The 23,710-nt window shown below is 40.7% G+C and overlaps 1 long non-coding RNA gene across 4 annotated transcripts; it reads right to left on the bottom strand.

Moving 5' to 3' along the window:
• Nucleotides 1–2,350: 2,350 nt before the first annotated feature.
• On the bottom strand, nt 2,351–20,289 carry LOC142082702 (uncharacterized). Of its 4 annotated transcripts, none has more exons than XR_012673787.1 (3): nt 20,076–20,289; nt 19,035–19,101; nt 2,351–4,596 (listed from the first exon to the last, which is right to left on the bottom strand). It is a non-coding gene; the product is annotated as an uncharacterized LOC142082702 (long non-coding RNA). The 4 variants fall into 4 exon arrangements; XR_012673785.1 differs by lacking the exon at nt 2,351–4,596 and adding an exon at nt 12,630–15,027; XR_012673788.1 differs by lacking the exon at nt 2,351–4,596 and adding an exon at nt 12,630–14,550.
• Nucleotides 20,290–23,710: the final 3,421 nt, after the last annotated feature.

The following is a 23,710-nucleotide window of genomic DNA, read 5'->3' as shown; positions in this document are numbered from 1 at the left end:
TTGATTTCTGTTCCCCCCCGCCCCCAGATATGAGAATATCCTTCTGGGCACAAGTCCTTTACCAAAATTATTCCACGGAATTCACTCCTCCCACAACCATTTTTGAGGTTCTCCTGTCCTTCGGTGTGTGTTGTTGCAAGGACGGTCTCTGCAATTCTGAAAATGTGGCTATTCCAGTGTCTCACTGTCACTCTCAGCATCTCGGAGCACGGCACTTACTGTGCTCTCTCGATCCAGAGCAACAGAAACATGTTACTTCAAGGTTAATTAACCAAAGGCCAAAGTCACAAAATAATTGTGCCCTTGATTCACAAAACAGTTTTGGTTTTGGGCTGGCATAAGGTGCAACTTTATATTATGGAAAATATGTGCCAAAAGAATGCCCATAGGTGAATGGCAGCCTGAGTGCGTGATGGGGTACTGTGGGTTTAAGCAAAGGAGTTTGGCTGCGAGTTGAAATTAGAGCTTATTGTGTGCCCTTGAGTAAACAAAGCTATAATGGGTTATTGAGATGGCTGACTTCTAACAAACAATGCTCTCTGTGTAAGCATGACATTTTAAAACCATGAAGCCTGAGGCATGTATGCTTATTATCATATGTCTTTTTATCGACTCATTTTATGTAATGCTTTTGAAAGAACAACACAGAAACACACAGTGTATGAAGGGAACAGACCTGAGCTATGTGGATAGGATTGTCACCAAGTATTGGCATATGCCATGATGATGGCCAAGGAACAAAAAATCTAAGACAACACTTTAGAAGTAGCTGCAACTATAAATTAGCAACATAAATTTGTTCCAAAGGTGTGGCCTCTCAGCAAAATTTTCAGACTGGAACTTAATGATCTGGGGACGGTACAGACATACAAAAATCCTTACAATAGTGTTCACACAATGGACCAAGAACAGGCTCTTTTTCAATCCAGCTTTGACTGTTCTTACCATGAACAAGACCAATACACTTCTTTGCCAACATTACATCGGTGATGGGGAAGCTTTACAGATTGTTTCTGAATGATTCCCATGTCTTTTCTGTACACTCGCTGTCACCTTCACTGTTTTTACACGCAGTTTGCCAGTTTCTTGTAGGATCAAGCCCTGGTGAAAAGGAAAGTGTATTTAGGTTTTCCTCCGGTTAATAGTTTGGTTAAAAAGATGGGCAAGTAGAAAAAGCTTTATAAACCAGCTGGTGTTTCAGATTTTCAGGACTCAAAACATTTCAAAGCATACCCCTAGAAGGAAACAGAGCTGCTCTTTTCCCATTTCTCTTATTCCTGTCACAGCCTGAATGAGCAAACACGCTGCTGTCTTCCATTTGCGTTACAGTTGGAGGTGCTGGGATGGGAATGGATTCATCTTGTGCCATGGTCAGTTCTCATTTCTGTCTGTGGATAATGAATTATAGCAACACCGGAACAGCAGCGACTGTCATTATAGACTCATTTTGGGGACAGAGAGAGTAATAAGAACAGAAAAGCACATTAACAAATAGAACCCATTTTATGACATCTTTAAAGTTGTGAGGAAAATAGAGAAAAAATTAATCCATTTTTAGGGTAAAAATTTTCCTGAAAAACAGAGAAAACCTCTTGCCAATCCTTGTTATATCACTGACAGCAGTGTCATGACAAAATGCATACATGGTAGGGTTTCGTCCGCAAACAAATAATCTGAGGAAGCGTCATTCCCAGAGATCACTGCAAAACGTCTTCCTTAATACCAGTTTGCATGGTAACCCCCTGGCTCACAAAGCCCAATACTGAAGCAGACTGAATGTAAAGCAAAAGCTTTTTTGTGTGGTTGATTGGACTTGGCAATGTGAAATCCCAAGCAAAATACTGCATCTTGATTTTCCAAATGGAAAGCAAAAGGAGGACTGGAAAAATTGGGGATTTCCTTAAGAACCAAGAGTCAAAAGCTTTAGTCATGACATTTCTCCTGCCCACAGCTCAGCTCCATCCGAGATACCCAGCTTGAATAAATTGACCACAAATAGGACTTAAGTTTGGTGTACCAAATACCCTTTCTCATTTCTGAAGCAGGAGCTCACGCTGTGCACTTGGCTCGTTTGGCTCTGTAAGACAGCAGAGCTCCACTCCAGTCTTTGAGGTTGGGCTCCTCTCAGGGCAACCTCTCTTTTCCCCATCAGAAGGAAAGCAGCCTTGCAAAGGGATTGCAGAAATAGCATTTTTGCCATGCCCTTGCTACTTTATTACTTTATCCCATTTCCAGACAATGTACACAGCAACCCTTTGTGTTTACTCATTTTCCAATATATTCTAGGTAGTCAGGGACCGAGTTTTCATTCACACCCTGGACATGAAAATATTTATAATATCTGGCAATAGCATACCAAAAGAACAGCTACACACAATAGTACTTTATGTTAAGACGCATCCCAGTATTGAACATGTTGCCTATTTCACGTAACAAAGCAAACCTATTTTCATATTTTATTAAAAAAAAAAAGAGACAAATGCTACATTAAAATGCCCCAATTCACTTGGATCTGTGATTGCAGTAGAAGCTCAGAGAAGGGTGGAATGTCTTTACTTCTTTTGATTTTGACCGTCTTCCATCCAGGTTTCACTTGTAATAGCAGCAGGCTTGAAAGACATATTGTAATTCACATCAGTGATTTTTTTTTATTTATTGCATTATGAGTTAGAGGATGCATTTGACGTAAGATCAGACAGCTGGTACCGAGTTCTTTTTATTTGCCATTTCTTCATAGTGTTTTTTTCAATATTTTACACAGAGCCGTCCTGTCTGGGCAGAGTGTTAATATACTGGAATAACTATGGAAGGTCAGATAATGTGAAAATACAATTAATGTCACCAAATAGTTACAAGGAAGGGAGGTGGAAGAGGATTTCATTCAGCTAATTTATCACTACATTATATATAATAAGTTAACCTCAGGATAAGGAAATCAACTAGTTTCCCAGGTGACCTGGACCTATTTCTGGTTCTGCCATAGATCTGAATTCTGACATAGGGTGAACCATTTTATATATAAATAGACATTTAAAATATATTGTTTCTGGCCAGCAGTCAGACCACAATCAAAACCAGATCAGTATCACAATCAAAAACAGAATCTGAGGTATGTTAGGCACCTGCTTTTCTTCCAAACCCTCTTTGTCTCAAATGCTCAAATATTTTAGATACAGATTCTCATTTCTATGTGCTTTTATAACAGCCAACACAGCAGGATCTCAGCTGAAACCTACAGGTATGATGCAAATAATAGCAATACTGTACCATCACCATATGGATAGTATAAACTTTTCAACAGATATATCTGGTACTCTTTCAATCATTGTTTTCTCCTTTGTCTTCTTCCTCCTGTTTCCTTTCCTGGCTTGGTGCAGCTACCAATGCTTCATTCATCACTCTTTGCAGCAAAAGGACTCTGCACTCTTGTTTTTGGTGACCCCAGGAGAAACATGAAGGATGGAAAAGGAGATCATCCAAATTACTGATATCTTTTCTTCTTTACCATCTCACATTTTGCCTTGCTCATGACTTGGCCTTACCTATACTATTTGCACAGCAATTTCACATTGCTGTAAAAATATTTTATTGGAAAGGAATACACTAAAGGAACGTAAAAAAATATCTGCAGATTAATATCCGTACAAACATCCTTTTTAGCACAAAAATGTTCTCAGCGTTTTTCCCCCAAACTCAATATATTCCATTTTGTTTCTGCTATTATCACAAAGCTGCAAATAAGCCCTACTAACTTTATCTGAATTCATTCCGCATGAAATGTTACTTGCTTTATCTTATACTATAGTAAGATTAATCCAGGAAACATGGAGAAAATAATCAGTTCAAAATGATTAAGGCCATTTGAGTTAGCTTTGATGCTTATGCATGTCATCTAGAAAAGAAGAAGAGTTACTAGGAGATATCTTTATATCTCTAATTATTTGGTTACAGTAGTTCTACCATCTCTGTCATCAATCCTTGGTCTTTTGACTCTGCACATGCAGTTCATTGATACCACTTAATATCTGAAATGTAAAAAATTCACACTGCATTTTTACACTGTAGCTGGATACAGACACACAAAATTCCGCAAATACAGTTAGGATATCACATTTATCAGTTCTAAATAAATTGATTTTCAACAAAGTCTTTACTATTTGATGTGCTTTTTGACTCATCTCCCAGAGAACTTTGCAAAGGAACAATGGTGGAAGAAGACAAGAGGGAAAAAAATCTCTTTAGACATTTAAACCACTATTAGATGCGTTTAGCATATATATGCTTATTTTGATACTACCTAACTAAAAGAATAAACATTAGATTCTAATCCGATTCCTGACAGGGCTCTATTGAAAAACAGCTACTGCAAGACCATACACAAATGCTATAATTTGTGTTAGTCAGGATGTGTAGTGATGCAGAGCACATGTCTTAAATTAGAAGCTGCCTTTTCATCAGTATGTCAGCTAAAGACCACATCCTAATCTTAGCCATGTGCCACTGCACAGCACATGCATGTGCATCCGAGACGAGAGCGCTGTCCCAAGATACGGCATGAAAAAGGGGCTGTTCATCTTGCTGTGCTCCATGAGGCACCTCGGGGAAGAAAAACAACAAAAAAAGAATTAGGTGAAAAGTCAGCACCGTACAGAGATGTGTTTTGTTCTGAGTCGCTTTTGAATGGTCCATTTCAAGCAGTTAATTTGTCAGTGTGTTTTCCGAAGTGAAAGGACAACACAGTATGAACACACAAAGAGCATCTCAATCACTGCAGCTCTTGTCACCCGCCTTGCGTAACAGCATTATGTAAGCGGCTGATCTGCACCAGTGTGCAGCCCTGACTGCTGAGAAAGCAGTTTGCAATTCAATAAGATTCATACACAACATTGCCTTTCTCTTATTTTCTTGCAGTAGTGTCGGTAGCTGGAATTATACAGATTTTTTCCTCACACTAACAAGCACCAAGGCTGCTGTGAATAATATGGTTTTTGTCTCTGGATGCATTAAAGACCTTTCAAGACTGAGAAAGATACTGTTCGTATTTCGTATACTCGAGGATCGATATGAAAAAGACAAAAAAATGTCACTAGGTCAGGAAGCACAGACATTGATTTCTTCAAAGAGAAGGATGGGATTGCTGTACAATACACTTCTAGCTCACAGTGACTGAACCCTTTGCTATCTGGAAGTATTTTCTTGGTACTGATGATATCTAGCACTTCTGAGCTCAGCACATTATGTTTTGATTCAGAAAAGCTAAAGCTGACATTTCTAGCCCTAAATGGCTAAAAACCACAATAGACACCAGAGCTAAAATACGGGACATTTACAAGAGGTGATCTCAGACATCTTTTATGAGTGATCTCTGCTACGAAGAGCCCTCACTATAATCAGAGAAGACAAAAGAGGCAAGAGGCAAGGGGAAAGATAGGTTACCCTTCCCATTGTCCGCATCAAACAGTGAGCATCAAACAGCGTAAAGGGCTCAACCGAGAGGCACCAGGAAACCCCCAGCACAGCTGGAAGTGGGACCTGTGGATGACTCCTGCCTGACACTTCCACTGGAAAGCTGTACAGGAGAGCTAGGTGGAGAGCGTGGATTACTTTTACAAAAAGGATCGTGTACATGTTTTAAAACAAGTGGAAATTCTTTTATCAGTGATGTCATCAGGAAAAGTAAACACTAGTGAGGCAGTTATCATAAACCAGGTAGAGTTTGCTAGTCCTTTGTTTGAACCAGCGGGTCACCAGCGGTTTTGTGAGAAACCATTAGAGGTTTGGGCTAGAAAAGGCTGTGGAAGAAGTTCAGCAATGCATCCACCTGGAGACCAAAGGGGATATTCAGTGCTGTGAGTATTCAGCACAGGAAAATGTGCTTCTTTAAAGAAGGTTTTTTATTGGTGAATTCTGAAGACTGCAGCAATATCTGAATTAAACTATGAAATAAACACTAGGGAACGGTGGCAAAAGATTAAAGTGATTGAGTATTGTAGGGAAAGCTATAGGAACATCAATTATTTTTTGTACAGAACTGGATTACTTATTCTTCAGCTCTGTATTTCAAGGATAATGCACTAAACAAACGGATTAAAGCTATTTTTGAGAAGATACTATCTGAAAGTAGGCCAGTAAGCCAGAGTTTCTCAAATTGGCCTTTTTTCAACTCTGTGAATTCAGGACTCCCTCCTCATATATGACAGATGACTGAATTCAGGTGAAAGAAGCATAGTGAGGTCTTGGGTTTTTAACTTTCCTGTCCCAGTGTACCCAGATTTTTCAAATACCGTCATTGAAAGAACTGAGAATTTATTTCTAAAGACTTTTTCTCCCCTCTGGAAGAATGGAACATTTGAGATACCCTTTGGCAATTAAAGTATGTGAAAAAAAGTCAAAACAAATGGCATATTTGAGCCAATGAAAAAAATCCTAGTAGTAAAACAAATGAGGTCTTTATTAACATGAACGAACCAAACACATTACATCAACTGCTTCTGAGCTGCTTATGGATTTCTGTAGCCAGAAAAGTTCATGACATTTGTATCTCTATTAGTCATTGTATTTTATCTGAGCTTATTAAAAGACTGCTATGATATTTCTTTCCCCCTTCGTTTTAAATCATTTAGGTTTCTTTTCAAATTGTACTGCTAATGGTTCAATTTTTTATAGCATTTTTTAATTATATTAAACTTTTGGAGGTATTACCAGCTTTCTACAGAAACGCACAAAGGAAAAAGAAGGAATGCTTCTGTTAAAGCACTATTCTGTAGCACTCTTACCACCGCCAACACTTAAGAGTATTTTCTTTACTCTCAGCTGTGTGATACAGTAGTGACGATCACTCCATGTCGACTGATGAAGTGGACAGTTAAGATGCAATGCACGTATGTATGGGTGAAAACCACAAAACATGGCTCTTTTAAAGTACGTGTGTGGGGAGGGCTATACTCACTTAACTGCCTTAAAAGGACATTAACAGCACAATTTCAAGGGTTAAGGAAATATAATGATACCTTAATTCAGTGGGACCAGGCACTACTTTCCCAATTTTAAGCATATGTTCACCTTCGTTTTCCACTACTTGCTGATCTGTGTGATATCTATTTTTCCTCATCGCTGATTCCCAGTACTACTTACTTTCCTCCCCAATTACCAGTCTGCCTTTGCCTTCTCAGCAAGTGCCAGCCTTCAAAACCAGCTTTTCTTTGCAGCACCAACAACGTCTAGTGTCGATTTCTTTATCTCGTGTTCTGCGCCCCAATTAGTTCAAATCAGAACTCTCTGCCATCGGCATCCAACTCGAATGGCTTGCTTTCCATGTGCATGGGTTACAGAGCAAAGAAGAAAGAACAAGAAATATGTTTAACCCCCCCCCACATACCTTAGTTTTAATGTCTGGCAGGGCTCAGCAGATAAATTAGACAATTTTATCTGGTTTATAGCATGGTCAAGTATGGATGGATTTTTAAACAGAAGGCAAAATGAACAATTCTCACAAAAACAGCTAAACCATTTGAAGTCAAGAAGAAAACCCCCAGATTGTGGCAGACACTCAGCATAAGAAAACTCAGTTTGCCTGACTAATTCCAAGTGCTGAATAGTGCATTTTGTAATGTGAAGCACTTGGCTGTCTAGAGAATGAGTGTTGGTTATGCTGGGAAAACCTCTCATATGTAATACACACGGACATCACACACTAACCCGTTCCTCTTTTTTCCTCTGTGATCCTTTTCCTTCCCTTAAATTTCCTAATTTCATTGTGCACCATGTTGCCCCATATAGTGATTCTGCAGCTTATTTCAATTAAAGGCTGGTGGGTTTTTTTCTTGTCTCCCTATTTGTTTCTCTTTTTTCAGAAACCCTATAGACATTAAATTGAACTTTGGAACACATGTTATTATGACAGATTTGAAGGGCAAGACAGATGTAAAGGCAATACCATACCCTCAAATTCATCACTACAGAAAGGTAACTGAAGAGGTTTTAGGAATACAATAAAAACTCTGAGGTAGCACAAGGACACCATAAAAGAGTCTTATCAACAAGGTTTTTTTGTCATCTGACTCAAGTGCCTTTTCATTTCTTGGCTACCGGTGATCTTTAGAAATGTGTGTTGAAAATGGCAAGCATTTCTGTCAATTTGATTTTTTAAACTTTTATCTTCTCTTAAGGTTCTTCTTGCAAAACTTAACTGCCAAGGCCCAGTAGTACCAAATCCAATATTCCCTTTCAGAAAAAAGAAAACATAAAAAAAAAAAAATCTGATTTTGCTTTAAGCCTTAAATTAAAATCTGAGTTCCAGTCCTAGCTTAAAGCTATAATTTATAATTCTAAACCTACCCCTCAGCTTCTGTATCATTCTTCCTCACCCTGCACACCAGTTCATTCAAGAGGCATTCCTCATTCCTCTCAAAAACAAGATCCATAATCTCGGACTCTTCCCTCCCCAGCAAATGAGTAACCCAGATGTGAGACAAATGCTATCTATATCTCAGCTCAAAGTATTCTTTGTTCCCTTTTTTTGTGAGACGGAGAAGTGTTTTCTTTGCCAGAAGTGAGAGCTATGGATTCATAGAAAGCCCCAGCACCAATTACTTCTGACATCCAACCGCCACCACTCTGCCTACTGACAGCCCCACAGGGCTTCACAAACTAGCTGCCCTGTACCCCACCTCAAAGAGGGGCTCTGAGACTGGAACCAGAGCGTGTGACAGGACACATCCAGCCACGCTGCCTTCAGACATGTCTTTGGAGGACGGCAGAGACCAGCAGATACTGGAAACTCTCCCCTCTCCCTGCTCACTTTGCACAACGAGCGCTCTGTAGAAAAACCTCTCCTGGATCATGGAGAGGAGGCATAGCAGAGGTACATTTTTGACCTTCATCAGACATGTTAAGGAGCATGTGTCCCAAAGAATCTCTTCAGATGCTAATCCTCCAAATGAGCAAGAAAGCAGCAGGCGTTGGACCTGAAGGCATTGATAGCATCAATAGTATACCCTCCAAAATACTAATTCAGGAGCAAGCACTCCACCAGATGTATTCCTTTAGGCTTAAAGTCACCTTTCAATGTTTGCTTTATTGGAGTTTTTCCTGAAACAGCAGTTGCACCCTGGTGCTGCAGCAAGCCACAGATAACTCCCAATAATAGCAGAAATGAGAAATATGAGAATGAAATTGGTCAAAAAAACAGCTGTAGCAGCTAGTACCAAGACACATGCAGAGGATATACAAGGTAAGGGAAAACATGGTTTGAGCTTATATTTGCTTTCAATATCAAATACGGAGTAGGTAATCTCCACCTTCAATTCCAAATGCCTTTTTCTGTGCCTTCTCCACAAAGCGAAGCAAATCCTTGCAGATTTAACACAAGCAATTTTCAGAAGAGCCTTGTTCCACATAAAGCATGCTGATGGCACTGTGAACACAGCCAGTTCCCGTGAAGGGACTGAAAGGAGAACCAACTGTGCCAAACTCAGCTTTTGAGCCGTTATGCAAAAATATTTTAACCACCTTGGAGTCTTTCTTCGTAAGTGTTTCGTTTCTATTTAGTGTGAAATTATGACGGGAACACATTTGCATTGATTAGAAACTAAGCCAATCAAATCAAGAACCGGTATTGGTAAAATCCACCAAGCTGTGGAGAACACAGGTTGTCTTTATGACTTAAGTCAGTTTTTTGAAATAGCCAGAATATGATTTTCAAACACTTTAGAGAACCTGAGGGTCTCAGCAAACACACAGCCAGACTCCATCTCTTTCCTCAATGTATTGCTATAAAAGTAGACAAGCAAAGTGTAAGAGGGACAACAGAAGATCAGCAAAGTAAAAGTGTAATTACCCTGCGTTATTCACAGACCCAGGACTCAGTCTCACCTTTCCAGGTTCACAAGATGGCGATCCATCATCTACTACCTTGTACTGAAAGCCAGGCATCACACCTCTTTGAAAAAACAACACAAGGAGAAGGTCTTCCTCCTCCATCCCCTGCCACCCCACCACCCATGAAACAAGAAATGATGTGCGTTGTGTCTGAAAGGAAAGGTGGAATTAAACCTTTAGATTTTTTTTTGCTCAGGCTGTGTCTGCCATACGTCAGCTGTCAGTAAGTATGTGCAGCTGATCCTGTTAGAGTGTACTGTATCCCTCCTCAGAAAACTCTCACCTCTCCAAAAGTGGGAACGGACTACTTATAGTTGAGCTGTCACTTTGATTTTGACCTTCAGAGTGCATTTTGTGTTCCTTCTTTTGAAGTCTGACACTTGAAGCTTGTTTGTGTTCCTAGCAGCTTTGTACGCTAAGCTGCACATACTAGGTTTCTCACACAGAAACTGAGGGGAAGCCATAAAAATAAGATATCATATTTAACCAACTGAACAAAATCAACAAACTCCAGAAAAACAATAGCATTAGTGTGTGGCTTTAGGTCTCTTGATACATTTCTAACCTATTGACTTTATTTTTTTTTAGCAATGATGGGATGACTTCTGTACTGTGAGGAACAAAGAATTTCAGATGGAGAAATAGGAGTTTTTTAAGGGGGATATCATTCATAGAGGGCACAAGAGCTTTGCTTTATTTGTGATCTACTTCAGGGTTGGTAGTAAACTCATTACCTTAGCAATACTGAACAGAGATTAATAGGGGAACTCAGAGACGGAAAAGCAGAGAAGAATAAGACATGTCAAGGTACGTATGTTCAAAGAGCTACGTCAGCTGGCCTTTGAGAGAATAATGGTACTACAAGTGCAAGGACTAAAAAAAGATCAGGTAAAAGCTCAGCATTTGTACTCAGACCAAACGGCCACATTTCCTCAGTCACGTTAGATTACAGAAAGTTCAACCGTAATGTCACTCTTTATTCCCTTTGAACTAATGTTTCAAAAGATTTCTTAAAAAAAAAGAAGGGAAAATCAGTTCTAGGAAGTGGGTCACTACTTATGATGCTTGCCTATGAGTAGATATGTGCCGAGATCGACAAGAAAAAGACACCAGTCAGCAAGTTTTTTGTTTACAGTTACTTTCACTCTGTAGTCCTACCATCTTCAGTGGTTTGACTTTCACACAGCTCAGGAAGTTTCCTATTTTAATAGTAGCTTTCTGGGTTTGCTACTAACATCACAGAAAGATCTGTTTGTACTAGGTTTAGCTTTTTTCCTCATTTTTGTTTCAACAAAGAGAAAGGTGCTGCAGCGTGTCAGTGCAGTATGATTTGCCAAAGCACCTCCTGATGCCAGTCAGAGAAGCAAAAGGGTTCCTCTCATTTGCACTGGTAGGCATTGCACATATTGGAACTGACGCTGATTAATTAGATTCAATAAAATGAACCAAAGCAAATATTTAATAGAGCAGGGTGAACAGTCAAAGCAAACAGTTTGTAAATAACTCACTGGCTGAAAATTCAAATTCATCCAAGTAACTTCAGCAAACATGAACCACTAACACACTGCCCAACAACCAGGACTCCCAGCCAGGAAAAAAAAAAAAAAGCTAAATTAGCATGAATACTATTAGCATGAATACTTAGTCTTTAAATTACATTCTATGAGGCAAAACTGTTACACTTTGTTCAGCTTGAGGATTGCATAAAAACTCTATACAAAAGTATATTTACACCTCTAACCCAGAAAATCTTTCTTTATTTCAGAGTCTCCACCTAATGGGAATATCACATTTTGTCAAAATTTTTAAATCAATGGCAATTATTATTCAAAGGTTTTGTCCCACTGTTCTTCCTTTCCAGCATTTTTGTATATTGCAGATTTTTATAGATTTTGTTTATAAGATCATAGGTAAAACTCTCAAAAACACACTTATGACTTATAAATCTTTGTCCCTTTCTTTTAAGAAATGGTCTAAGTCAATTGTCCACTTACCTCCAAAGTCAAAATTACAATGTTATATGAAGATTTCTTGATGTTTATATTTTGAGCATACCCTTGCTTGATACACTGGTTTGGTAAGGAATATGCCTTCACTAGAAAGCAGCCCTTGTTCACTGGGTATTGTATCTTATCCTTGCAGGAGAGCTGTCTTTGAACTCATGTACTCATATAAAGTAAGATTTAATGATATACAACACTTGCATGCAACTTAATTACTTTGGAGCCTAGAACACTTTTTTGTGGTTCAATGATAAAACTATAAATGAACACTTTGAACAAAATCCCTAAGTGGTTAAACCACATTATAAAGTAGCGACATTTGGCTAAAGAATCAAAACCATACAAATAAATAATTATATATGTGTGTTTGAGCAGGCTGTGCATGTGAAGGAAGATGAGTCACTTCAGTTTTTTATGTTGGCCTTGTGACGGCTGAGCAATGTAATTATCTTCTTTTGCATTGTGCTAGTTTTATCTCTTTGGTATTAGATTTTTATTTTTTCCATATTCTAATTTCTGTAGCGGGTGAAGTGCAAGACTCAGGAAAGCAAGGAATTGCTATAATTTAGTTTGCTCAGATTTAATCTAAAGAATATTTCAGTACTTTTAAATAAAAATAAGGCCAAAGTAGAGGGACTCTTGTTATTACGCACCCAAATAATGATTAATAAATATTCCTACTGAACAGTTTTAAACTGGATTAATTTACCTTCATTTAAAATAAGGAAAGAAAAACAAACAAGAAAATTCTTTCAACAAGGCCAAAGGGTTTATTGAATCCATACAATGCATAAAATGTATTTAAGCAGGTATATAAAGCTAGAAATACGTCTGGAAGTTTTGTTCCTTATGCCAAATAAATAAAAAAGCAAAAATGACTGTATTTACAGTGATGACTCTGCTAGTTGACTTATGAAATATGCTTGAGCACAGGGCAAATGGCAAAAGGCATACCAGGCTACTATTATTACCACCAAAACGTGTAGACAAACGAAAAATGAAAAACAAAAATCTTGAGGTTGCAAATACATAGCAGAAAGCCTGGGTATACCCTTAAATAATGAAATATTAATAAACACCTCTTTCCTATTATCACATATATCCCAATTGGAATTAATGTGACGTCAAAAAGACTTCTTCCAGTGTCAGGCTTTGACAAGATCCTTGTAAATCTAGTTAAGTTGGACAACTGTTAAGACAGAATTAGTTTTAGAATCACATGTGCTTCTCTCTTTACTAATGAGCTTGAAGACCAAGCCCTTGAACAGGCTTGTTCATCACAAATAGATTCATCGGGATAAAAAAAACAAGGAAAGTACTCCTGGTAAAGTAGCATACAAAGAGGAAGGCAGTCATATTTTGCACTAGTTTGGAATATGGGATTCAAACTATTAATATGAATGTCTACAATAGTAGACATAGACATCTACAATAGTACACTTGGACGAGTACACTAAAATGAGATGGCTGTGACCTAGAATAGGCCTCTGTAAAGCAAGTATCTAAATTTGGTGACAAGAATCTCACCTGAAGTGACAAACATATACGGTATAGTAGTCAAGCTTTTACTTAAAATAGCAGTAAGGAGTATCACCTTGCATCTGATTATCTAGGCTGACTCAGCAAGACTGACTTGATGATAGCGCATGTGCATAAAAAAGGGAAAAATACCCTGGCTTTCAGACCATCTCCATTCTCTAACCAACATCACCTTGACATTGCTCGGGTTGCATTTCAGCCTCACAGTGCAGGATTTGCAGTGGCTGCTCTGCCAGAGCTCTGCTGGAACACGGGTACTCCCGCAGTGTACAGGTGCTGTCACACAGCGTGAGCTGAGGGAGGCACAGTTGTCGGCAGCCAAAAACACCAGACCAAATGCAGGTTTCATTACTCATTTTGTAGCTTCATGACATTTCCATCAACTCATACAAGCTCTAACAAAGAAAAAACTAACTTTAGACCATCAACTCTGGAATCCTCTGTGCTGCAGTAGATATTCTTACTAGCCCGTAATACTGCTGAGTGAGTCATACACGTTTATGAACATGAAAAATTAGAATTTTTTAAGAAGACGACATGTCATTTTGATCTTAATATTAAATTCTGAACTTTTGTAGGGAAAACCAGTGCAGATGATTACCTTTTTATATAAAAGTGTTCCAGTACTGCACAATTCCCCCAAGCAGCACATTTTGCACATACAGCAACTTTCTTACATGATTGTGAATAGTAAGCAATCCACTGGCAACACTATACAGGGTAAAAGGATGAACAGCCTTACACACAAAATCTATTAAAACTAAAACCACTAGGCTCTGTGTTCAAGGCATTCAAAAGTCGAGGTCAGAAGCATTACTAATGACAGGCACATGTAATAAGATCTGTGTGGTGAAGCAATGCATCACTGTGGCCAGATTTAGAGCCAGATCATCACTTTAGAAATATCAATAGCTGGATAAGGTCCAAGTTACTTCCTCATCAAAGCAGTATGACTCCTGACTCCAGTGAAAATAATAACTTCAGTTTGTGGAGACAAAGTCCTGATCAATAATGAATCTTAACATGTCTATGGGATCTTCTGCCTTCTCAAATGTGAATTAGTACTGACACCTTCTTGGCACTCCGCCAGCAGTGGCTGCTCACTGGAAAGTTGAGTGGCAAATGTGGGCTGGTGAAAGTTGAATAAAAATATGATATTTGAAGTATGGTTTACCAGAAAAACTATGATACAACTGTAAAATGTGGCTATGGGAAAACTAGAGAAACATGTGCTTGTGGTTATTACATTTCTGATATGAAATATAGCGTGACACACACACGGTTATGGCCCTAAAAGATCACACAAGACCTTAGTCCTTCAAACCAACTCCCCGGGTTTTGGAGCCAAAGGACAATCACCAATTTTTTCAAGTTTCTTGTGGATTGCCATGTAGCCTGCTCACCAAACTAGTAACTGAAAACACTACCAATTTTGCTGTTTAACAGAACACCACAGGTTAGCTATGGGCCACATATCAAAGCCATGTGACTCAGCGTTAGAGATGCACAGCTCTGGACCGCGCACATTTCATTCCACCAGTTCAAATTTCTGATGCTTTGTCTCTCAAAATAACCCAGTATTCTCCAAGAAGGTCCCTGGAAACCTCTGGGAAAACAAGAATTGTTTTACTAAATTAGACCCCTCACCCATTTGATCCTTTTGCTGGTAACATGAAGACTTAAGAAGCTAGGCACTCATGACGACCAGGATAGGTTTCACTCTGATTTTCAGTGTAACTCAGAGATGGACTTAAATGCTAAATTGCAGGCTTTGCTCTTCATTCTGCAATTTTATTATCATTAATCTGGATGTGAATTACAGCTTTAGAATCACTACATTCTTAAAATATATTTCAAAACACATTCCGAAGGTCTCAATTCTATCGCTAACGTTCACATGAGGAAAGAGGATAATTTTAAACAATTGCCTGTCCAGGTTTCCTCCATGATCAAGTTCTACGCTGTATCCACAAGCATGCCAACACGAATACAGAATTCCCCATGCTCTGGGAAATCTGTTTTACCAGTAGTAGGTTAGGACTGAGCCCCCCAAAAACATGTCTTATACATTTTATGTAACTCTTGTATTCATTCAGTAAGCATTAAAGTAGATGTTAAAATTCAAAATACTCACAGCCACTACTCTGATAGAAATGTAAGTATCTCAAACATGCATGTGAGCAGACGTTCCTGCAGGATCGAGTGGAAATTCATCAAAGAGCATAATTGCTTGCCTAAACACCCACTGATATTGGCAGCATAACCGTATGTGAAACTTCTGACTGAATCAGGACCTCTAACTGCTTCAAGCCATTTTTTCATCTGGACTTCCAGAGATGTCACTACCATTCCACTCACATGTCCTGCACTGCACAGTCACATGGATAATGTTTCATACATATATGTACGATATATACAGACTCCAGAGGCCAGAAAAATGCATTTTACTCATAGCATTCCAAATCTTCCCTGGAGCACATATACATATGTTAAGTTCTAGAAACCCTGACTTTGTAGTATTTCTGCAGAAATTAAGCTTGTCTAATGTTTTCACAACGGAGAGCTGAAAATCAGGCTTCGGAACTCATGTTTATATGCTTTAAGAAATGACCTGATTTTTAAAAGCACTGAGCCTCAGGTGACTTTGGTGGATTTAGCGGAGAGGTTTTCTAATAGAGCTGGAACAAATGCCTAATCTGCTCCCTTTGTGGTTGGTAGGAGTATTAGTGTTGAGCTCAGGGGAGCTCAGCTGCTAACTTTTAGACTTCTGTTTTTGAAAAACAGGTAGTCATAGGAACTGAATACCAAAGAACACTCAAACAACAGGGCAGGGTTTTCAGAACACCACAACTGAAACACACTCCCTATTTCTGACTGTTTACTGTCACTGCTTGCTTGAAAGACTAACAGGTGTATGGGAAATAGGATATCAAAAAGATGTCTTCTTGTTTCAAAATAATTTTAATCCTATGCCCCCCTTGCCTGAGTCTTGAAAGAGGAGATATGCCATCTGTTTCAATCAAAAATTAAAAGTATATATATATACAAACACATACGTGATTGGGGCAGTGCTAGAACTAGGGAGAACAAATAAAGAAGCTATCTTTAAAATATTAAACACGGAAAATTATGAAACAGTAAAACACCTGTCCTTTCAGCACTCTATTGTTCAATACTTGGGGAAATGTTTCTTTTAACTACTACAATTATATTCATAAATTTTCCTTGGAGCATCACATTTTTGCGATCATCAAAGCTACAAAAAGTTTATCATTTAAAGCAACAGACTGAAGGAGCCCAGTAAGCTCTATTCTCCCTATTTCTTTTTAATTTTATTTTCATTTATTGGTTATTAGTAGAATCTTCTCAACTGTGTTTCTCTTCTAGGTACATTTTCTTTTAATGATTTAATTTCTTCATATTGCAGCTGATGCACTTTTCAGTGTTTTAGTTATAATTACCAAATTCAGAATGAAAATGAAAACCACTTAATTATGTAATTGTCTTAGAGACAGCATGATAATTAAAGCCCTCAGAAAAACAGCCCAGAGGCATTGGCTGTGCAGAAAGGTAAAGAAAATATAATATAGGCATCTCAGAAAAGGACTAAATAAAACATTGTAGGGAAAGAAATTATATATGCATCCCTGAACAGATGCCCTTAAGAACTGTATACCTTAATGTAAAATATTGTATTTACATAACAGAGCATGTGCAGCAAGACATGTCACCATAAATCGGCTATTCAGAAGCTGTAAAAGAGATTGAAGCTATACATGACATTACAAAAAATAGTGTTGAAGATGAAAATAAAACATATGACAAAGTTTAAGAAGAAGATTAAAAATATAGGTGGGATTAATATGCAAATAAAATAGTTAAAAGTTTACTAAGCAATGTATAAAAAATAATAAAAGCTGAAGATGTTCTTGTTGAAGGACTAATCTAAAAAGTTATCTCTAGTAAATCTTCAAGCAGTGGTACTGAAAGTGTGCAGATGTCATATTAAAAGTCAGTATAAACTTCTTTAGACACAGATCTCCAAGCGATTACACTTTCTTAAACTTTGGAAGTATCTGCAGCTGCACACAGCAAAACCAAAACCAGCTGGACTCTCTTATACAGCAAAAGGGCAAATCTAAAGAAGTTTCACATTTATGACTTGCATGAGAAATCCTTCAGTTAAATCCAACAGAAACACAAACATTTACCCTGCTAAAAAGCCTTAACCCCTTCATTCTGGTTTCGTGAGGTGATGACACAGGAGGATTAGGCTATGATCAGATGGTGGGACTGATTAAAAACCACAGAATTTCTGCTGCTGCCCAGAGACAGGAAGGGTGACTGTGTGCACACTGGTGTGCTGGTTTTGGCTGGGATAGGGTTAATTTTCTTCATAGTAGCTAGCATGGGGCTATGGTTTGGATTTGTGCTGAAAACAGTGTTGATAATACAGGGACATTTTCATTATTGCTGAGCAGTGCTTACACAGAGTCAAAGCCTTTTCTGCTTCTCACACCACCCCACCAGCGAGTAGGCTGGGGGGGCACAAGAAGTTGGGAGGGGACACAGCCGGGACAGCTGACCCCAGCTGACCAAAGGGATATTGCATACCATATGACGTCATGCTCAGCACATAAAGCTGGGGGAAGAAGGAGGAAGGGGGGGACGTTCGGAGTGATGGCATTTGTCTTCCCAAGTAACCGTTACGCGTGATGGAGCTCTGCTTTCCTGGAGATGGCTGAACACCTGCCTGCCGATGGGAAGTAGTGAATGAATTTTGCTTTGCTTGCATGCACGGCTTTTGCTGTACCTATTAAACTGTCTTTGTTTCAACCCACGAGTTTTCTCACTTTTACCCTTCCAATTCTCTCCCCCAGGGGGAGTGAGCGAGCAGCTCTGTGGTGCTGAGTTGCCGGCTGGGGTTAAACCACGACAAGTGGAAAAGTGCGACCAGCTGCAAGGGGTGATACAAGCCCTCAGACGTGCTCAGAACCCATGTGGAGAATGGTCCCTTTGTATTTAACTTGCACCACCTCTGAATTAAGAGCGCCAGAATTATCATGCTATTTCTTCTAAATGCCATCACCACACAGAAAATACCTTACATTTGAAGCTAACAGAATACATGAACAATGACTTTCTTTTTCATGCTAGAAGCCTCAAACTGCCACACAAGAAATGAGCTTCCTTCCCAGCAGTTAACATTCATTTCACATGTGTTTTGGCACTTGATGGCAGGTAATTATTGGCTACACTTTTGCCATGAAGTACATTCCTTTTATAATTAAGAAATACTTTGAATCGTGGACAGTTAAGTTTTCTACTGCTAAAGATTGCAAGCAATTAGTATGTAAATTACAAGTTGACACTGACAGCTCAAATGGACAAGATAATGCTCACGCACTGAAGGCTACCTGTGCTTAATCTAAAAGCAATAGAAAATAATGATTTTTAGAAGTTTCAAAGCATTTAACTTAAAGTGGATCAGAACATAGAATTGCTTGCTTCCTTCTATCGGTGTGAACCAAGGCACAGGCTCAGTGAAAATCGGAAGATGCAAATTTCTTCGGAAGAAAGTCTTCTTTCACTTCCCTTCTTTACAGTTCTTACCTTCAGTACACTTGGACTCGCACCTCTGTGATGCTCAGTCTGTGTGGCACCCATGAGAAAAGAGGATCTGGAAAAGAGATATAAAAGAGTCAAACCTCAAGACTGTGAGATCTTTTAACAGTTCCAGAGGTGTTATCCAGGGCTTGAATAAATTAGGACACAGCATCCTGCTAATCAGGTCCTGCTTCTGCCTTCCAAGTTCCCCCAGCGCACTTTTTGTGACTATACAGCACTAGCAGATATCAAACTTTATTTTTAATATATGCTTATATAGCTGTGTTTATATATAAAGCTGATGCTTCTTTCCAGTGAAACTACTGATTTGATGCATTTATTGTACATTGAATATGTATTTTATCTGAAATTAGATTTGAGGGCATTCTAATTCTCCACTGCAATTGTTTTAACACTGTTTCTTGATAATGCCATGAAAAAAATTACACTTCTACTCCATTTTGGTCCTTTCAGCTACCTGTTGTTTCCCCGATTTCTGAATTTGTCACCTCAGGTACTACCTTATACACAGAAGTCCACGAAACGTCTTTAGAATCTACAAAATACATGAAAACAGCTTGGTAACAGATTCCTGTAAAGAGGTTAAACTTACACAGAACTGCCTTTGTTACTTTAAGACACTAGGGAGGAAAGACATGCTGCAAAAACCCTCCTGACCCCGCTCGGCGATTTGGGCACCGGCAGGCCCCCGGGCACGCAGGCCCCTCCCCCGGGGCAGAGGCCGTTCCCGCGGCTGCCGAGCCCCGCCCCGCCGGCACGGGCACGCCGCCACCATGCGCACCAGGCCCCGCCCGGAGCTCCGCTACAGCAGCGAGCGCCCCCTGCCGGCGCCGATGGCCGGCACCCGCGGCGGCGCGGGCAGGCAGCGGCCCCCACAGGCCGGCGGGAGGCGGCGGGCGTCAAGGGCGGCCCGCGGCTCTGGGGGTCCCGTCGGGAGGGAGGGCTGTGTTTGCGGCCGGGGCAGGGGCGGCATCCCCGGCCTCCTTAATGCTGAGGTTTTAGGCTTTACGGAGGTGAAAGCACTACCAGTCCGGAAAGCAAACGGCGAGTCCCGTTCCGGAGGCCCGGCACCCCCGCGCCGGCGCTCCCCGAGTGCCACCGGCCCGGCGCGCCTCACCCCCCCCCGGTGGCTCCCACACGCCTCTTGCCGACTTCCTCCCCCCGCCTGCCCACGCCAGCCAGCCGAGGGGCACCCCCGCCGCGCCGCTCCCCGGCCCGGCCCGGCCCCGCTGAGGCGGCTGTCGGCCTCCGCGCCCCGCCGCGCCCCGCGCTCCCATAGGCTGGCGGCACCTCAGCGGCAGCCAATCAGAAGGCAGTTGTCAGGCTCTCCCGTCTATTTTTAGCATGCACACACAGACGCAGGGGGAGGCGGACGCACGGACCGGCGCGCGGAGACGCGCGCGTGCGCACGTTGAGAGGGGCAAAGCGGCGGCTTGGCGGCGTTGCGCTGCCGCGGCGTTTGCTGGAAAGCGGCGTCAAACCCAGGCTGCCGTGCACCTTCCCGGGGAGGGAGAGGGGAAAAACCCACACCCCACTGCTTCAAGCAATGCTTCCTAAAGAAAACGATGAAACAAAAAGTATTATGTGAAAAAGATATTTTAATTGCCTTGGCTGTTGCAATCGAGAATGGCTCTGCAGACCACTCCATCCCGTCCTCCCAGCTTTGCTTTCTCTGGCCTTGAGACTTTGAGGAGGATGGCCCCGTGCAGGCACTGCGTGCAAAATGGCTGATGTGCCCTGTCAAAATCACTGTACTGTACGTGCAGGTGGTACACAGCCTCTTGAAGAAATAAGCAGCAGAAGGGAAAGTTCGGGTTAAGAGTGTGGGCTAAATTCTGTATCTTTTAAAGTTTATTTTATATATTCTAGTTTAATTGAAGTCACGCATAAGGTAGCTGGTTATCTCTGTAACTGTTGTGTTTCTGGTACGTTGTTGGTCACTATTGGATGATGATAGACGTGTAGGTTCTGGAGAAAAACACATAAACTCTTAGATAATACTTACATTGAGTATTTTGGAGGGTTCAGATATTTCAGATAACTGGAATTGCATTATTTTCCAGTTTCTCACAGAGGTCCAAATTCAACAGAGCGTTTTCATATATCCTTGAATTCAGAAGGATTAGGCACGTGCTGAAGCATTCAGTGAAGTACAGGGATGAAGCAGAGCCTCTAGTTTGAAAAGGAAATGCTAAAGTACCGTAAGGAAAACTGTCCTTCTAATATTTAAATCAAGACTTAAAACAGTAACAATGTCTGTATATTGTAGAAATGTCAGGGAAAAAATTGGTATTGCTAAGCAAGTTTTTAAGACCCTTGTATAAACATCAAGAGTTTAGATACCTGTCTAAATACATGGGTATTTAGCCACAGGTGATGAGCTGTTTGGAGGTACGTGCTTTTGGGATCGTAATAGCTTCTTGGGCTTTGTAGTGACCTGCTCACAAAAAATACAAAGAGTGGATGGAATGCAGACCTATCTGTACAGTTAATCTGCAGCCCCCAAAAGGAGTAAACTGATCTGCAGGTCTTGTGCTGACCCTACAGCACAGGAATAGATTTCACTGCCCCTGTGCACCGACACAGAGTTTTGGACACCTCAAGAAGAAAATCTTGCAAAATAAGACAGATTCTCCAAAGTCAGCCCACAGCTGTTTGTTTTGCAATGAAAAGTATTCCCTGACAAATCTTGCAATATCGGAGCAGAAATTTGCCTGGCTGCTCCTTGTCGTCACCGGCCCTTAAGTGTTGGTCAGTGTCAGGCTGTTCTGAAATCCTTGTCCTCGTTACTTGATCCCCATGGATGCTTTTCAGTTGCCAGTAGGACATCCCAAATCGGCAGCGAAACAAAAGAACAAAGTCTGCTGCGACAATGTTTGGATGCCATTTCAAAAAAGTGTCCTGTGGATTTAAAATCTGCCTCGAAAAAAAAAAAGTTGTTTATTCTGTCATTGCCAGAACATTGATATAGTCAGAAACATTATTTCAATGAAGTTTTTACATGCCATTGAACGTTTTCTCTGTGTTCACGGGTTGTCAGTCTTATGTGCAGATTAAACTAAGTTCTCACAGAGGAAGTTCACGCAGCGTGAATTCCGTTAGCTTTGCTGATCCCATTATGCACCATAATGTGAGAGTGAAGATTGCTCTGCATAAATATTCATCTAGCATCTTTCAAGTTTTCACTTTTCATTCTGCTGCTGCCTGACCCTGTCTGCCACTTTTCTCTGAATAATCATTACTGCTGAGCAACCCATTTGGAGAAAAATGCATTTGCAAGACTAAAATACCTGAACAGCACTGGACTCCTGGATTGTCACTAGGACAAGTTGCAGCCCATTGCAATGTATAACTGTGGACATTAAAATGGTCTAAACGTGCTATTTGGAATTGATGTGCCTTTTTCTCTGCAAATGTCATGCCTCTGGCTCACGCAGTGGCCATACTGAACATGCGGGTGGCAGCACCCCAGTTTTCACTCTGATCACTCCGAGTCCAAATGTTTTTTTTAGTGCCGTTTCTATCGATCCCCAACCCAAAGGCTCTGCTTGTGTGTTGAGGTGAACTGGAATTGGTGAAAATAAGATAAATGATGCGATGTGTTTTTGTGGAGGCAAGGAATCAAATCAGGGGCTTCTTCCATACCAAGTCAGTTAAAGTGACTATACATTAGAGGATTTAGCCCAAACATGATAAGATTGACCACAATTCTCTTGTGAATCCTCAACAGGTCCTGGGATATGAATGTCCATTCCCCACAATTGTTAATCTAGCCCATAAAGGAAATTGCTATCGTGGTCTATTCCCAGATGTACTGCCTTGTGTTTCAGACTGTGTGTTTCCAGCACGTGAGAACAGGCACAGATTTTCTAGGTGAGCTAAGGGGATTGCATCGCAATCCCCCTCCATTGGCGTTGCAGTGTGTGGGGTGTACTTAACTGAGCATGTGATGTCCGTACACATTAGCTGTTTGTTTTCAAGGAAGAGTGTGCATGAGTTTGACACTCCCCCCCCCCCCCCCCAGTTACACAGCTGAGTTACCTACATTTGGGAAAATCACAGAGTCAGCACGCCTGAAATGCAAGGGATGACCGTCCCTGGGAAAATCATTCTCCAGATCATGGGGTCTCACATCTATGTTTCCATGCCGTGACTTCAGAGAGATGAGCAAGATAAGTTTTGCAGTGGCTCAGTCTTGCAATCTAGGAGAGATTGCTCTCTAAGATAGAGCTCTCCTACAGAAGAAAACCCACCCCACCACCCAAAGCAAGCAGCTGCCTGAGAAAAGCAAGAGGCACCGCAGGGGTGCATCCCGGCGGCAGGAGTGTGAAGAGCCACTTTACAGGCTGTGCTGCAGACCTTCCCGAAGCTTTCCCTGGGTAAAGCATCAGAGAGCACAGCCTGTTCTCCCATGCAGTGCTCTGAGACAAGCTGGCAAAAGGAGACACACTTTTCTACTTACAAGATGTTTACTTTTGCCAGGTATTATCATAACACCTTTTTCTTCCCCCTTTTTTCATCCAGTCAGAATTCCCATAGATGCCACTTACATAATTTCCCTGCTTATCAGCTTGACATCTTAATTGCAGAAACTGCACCAACGGGGAAAAGCTGCTAGATAGCAGGTGCCGATGCCACAACAGGTAAAAAAGAGGAATCAT

The sequence above is a fragment of the Calonectris borealis genome, chromosome 1, assembly GCF_964195595.1.
Source record: "Calonectris borealis chromosome 1, bCalBor7.hap1.2, whole genome shotgun sequence".
Classification (NCBI taxonomy): Eukaryota; Metazoa; Chordata; class Aves; order Procellariiformes; family Procellariidae; genus Calonectris; species Calonectris borealis.
Note: the sequence above shows the minus strand (reverse complement) of the source record. Positions and strands in the feature narration are given on the sequence as shown.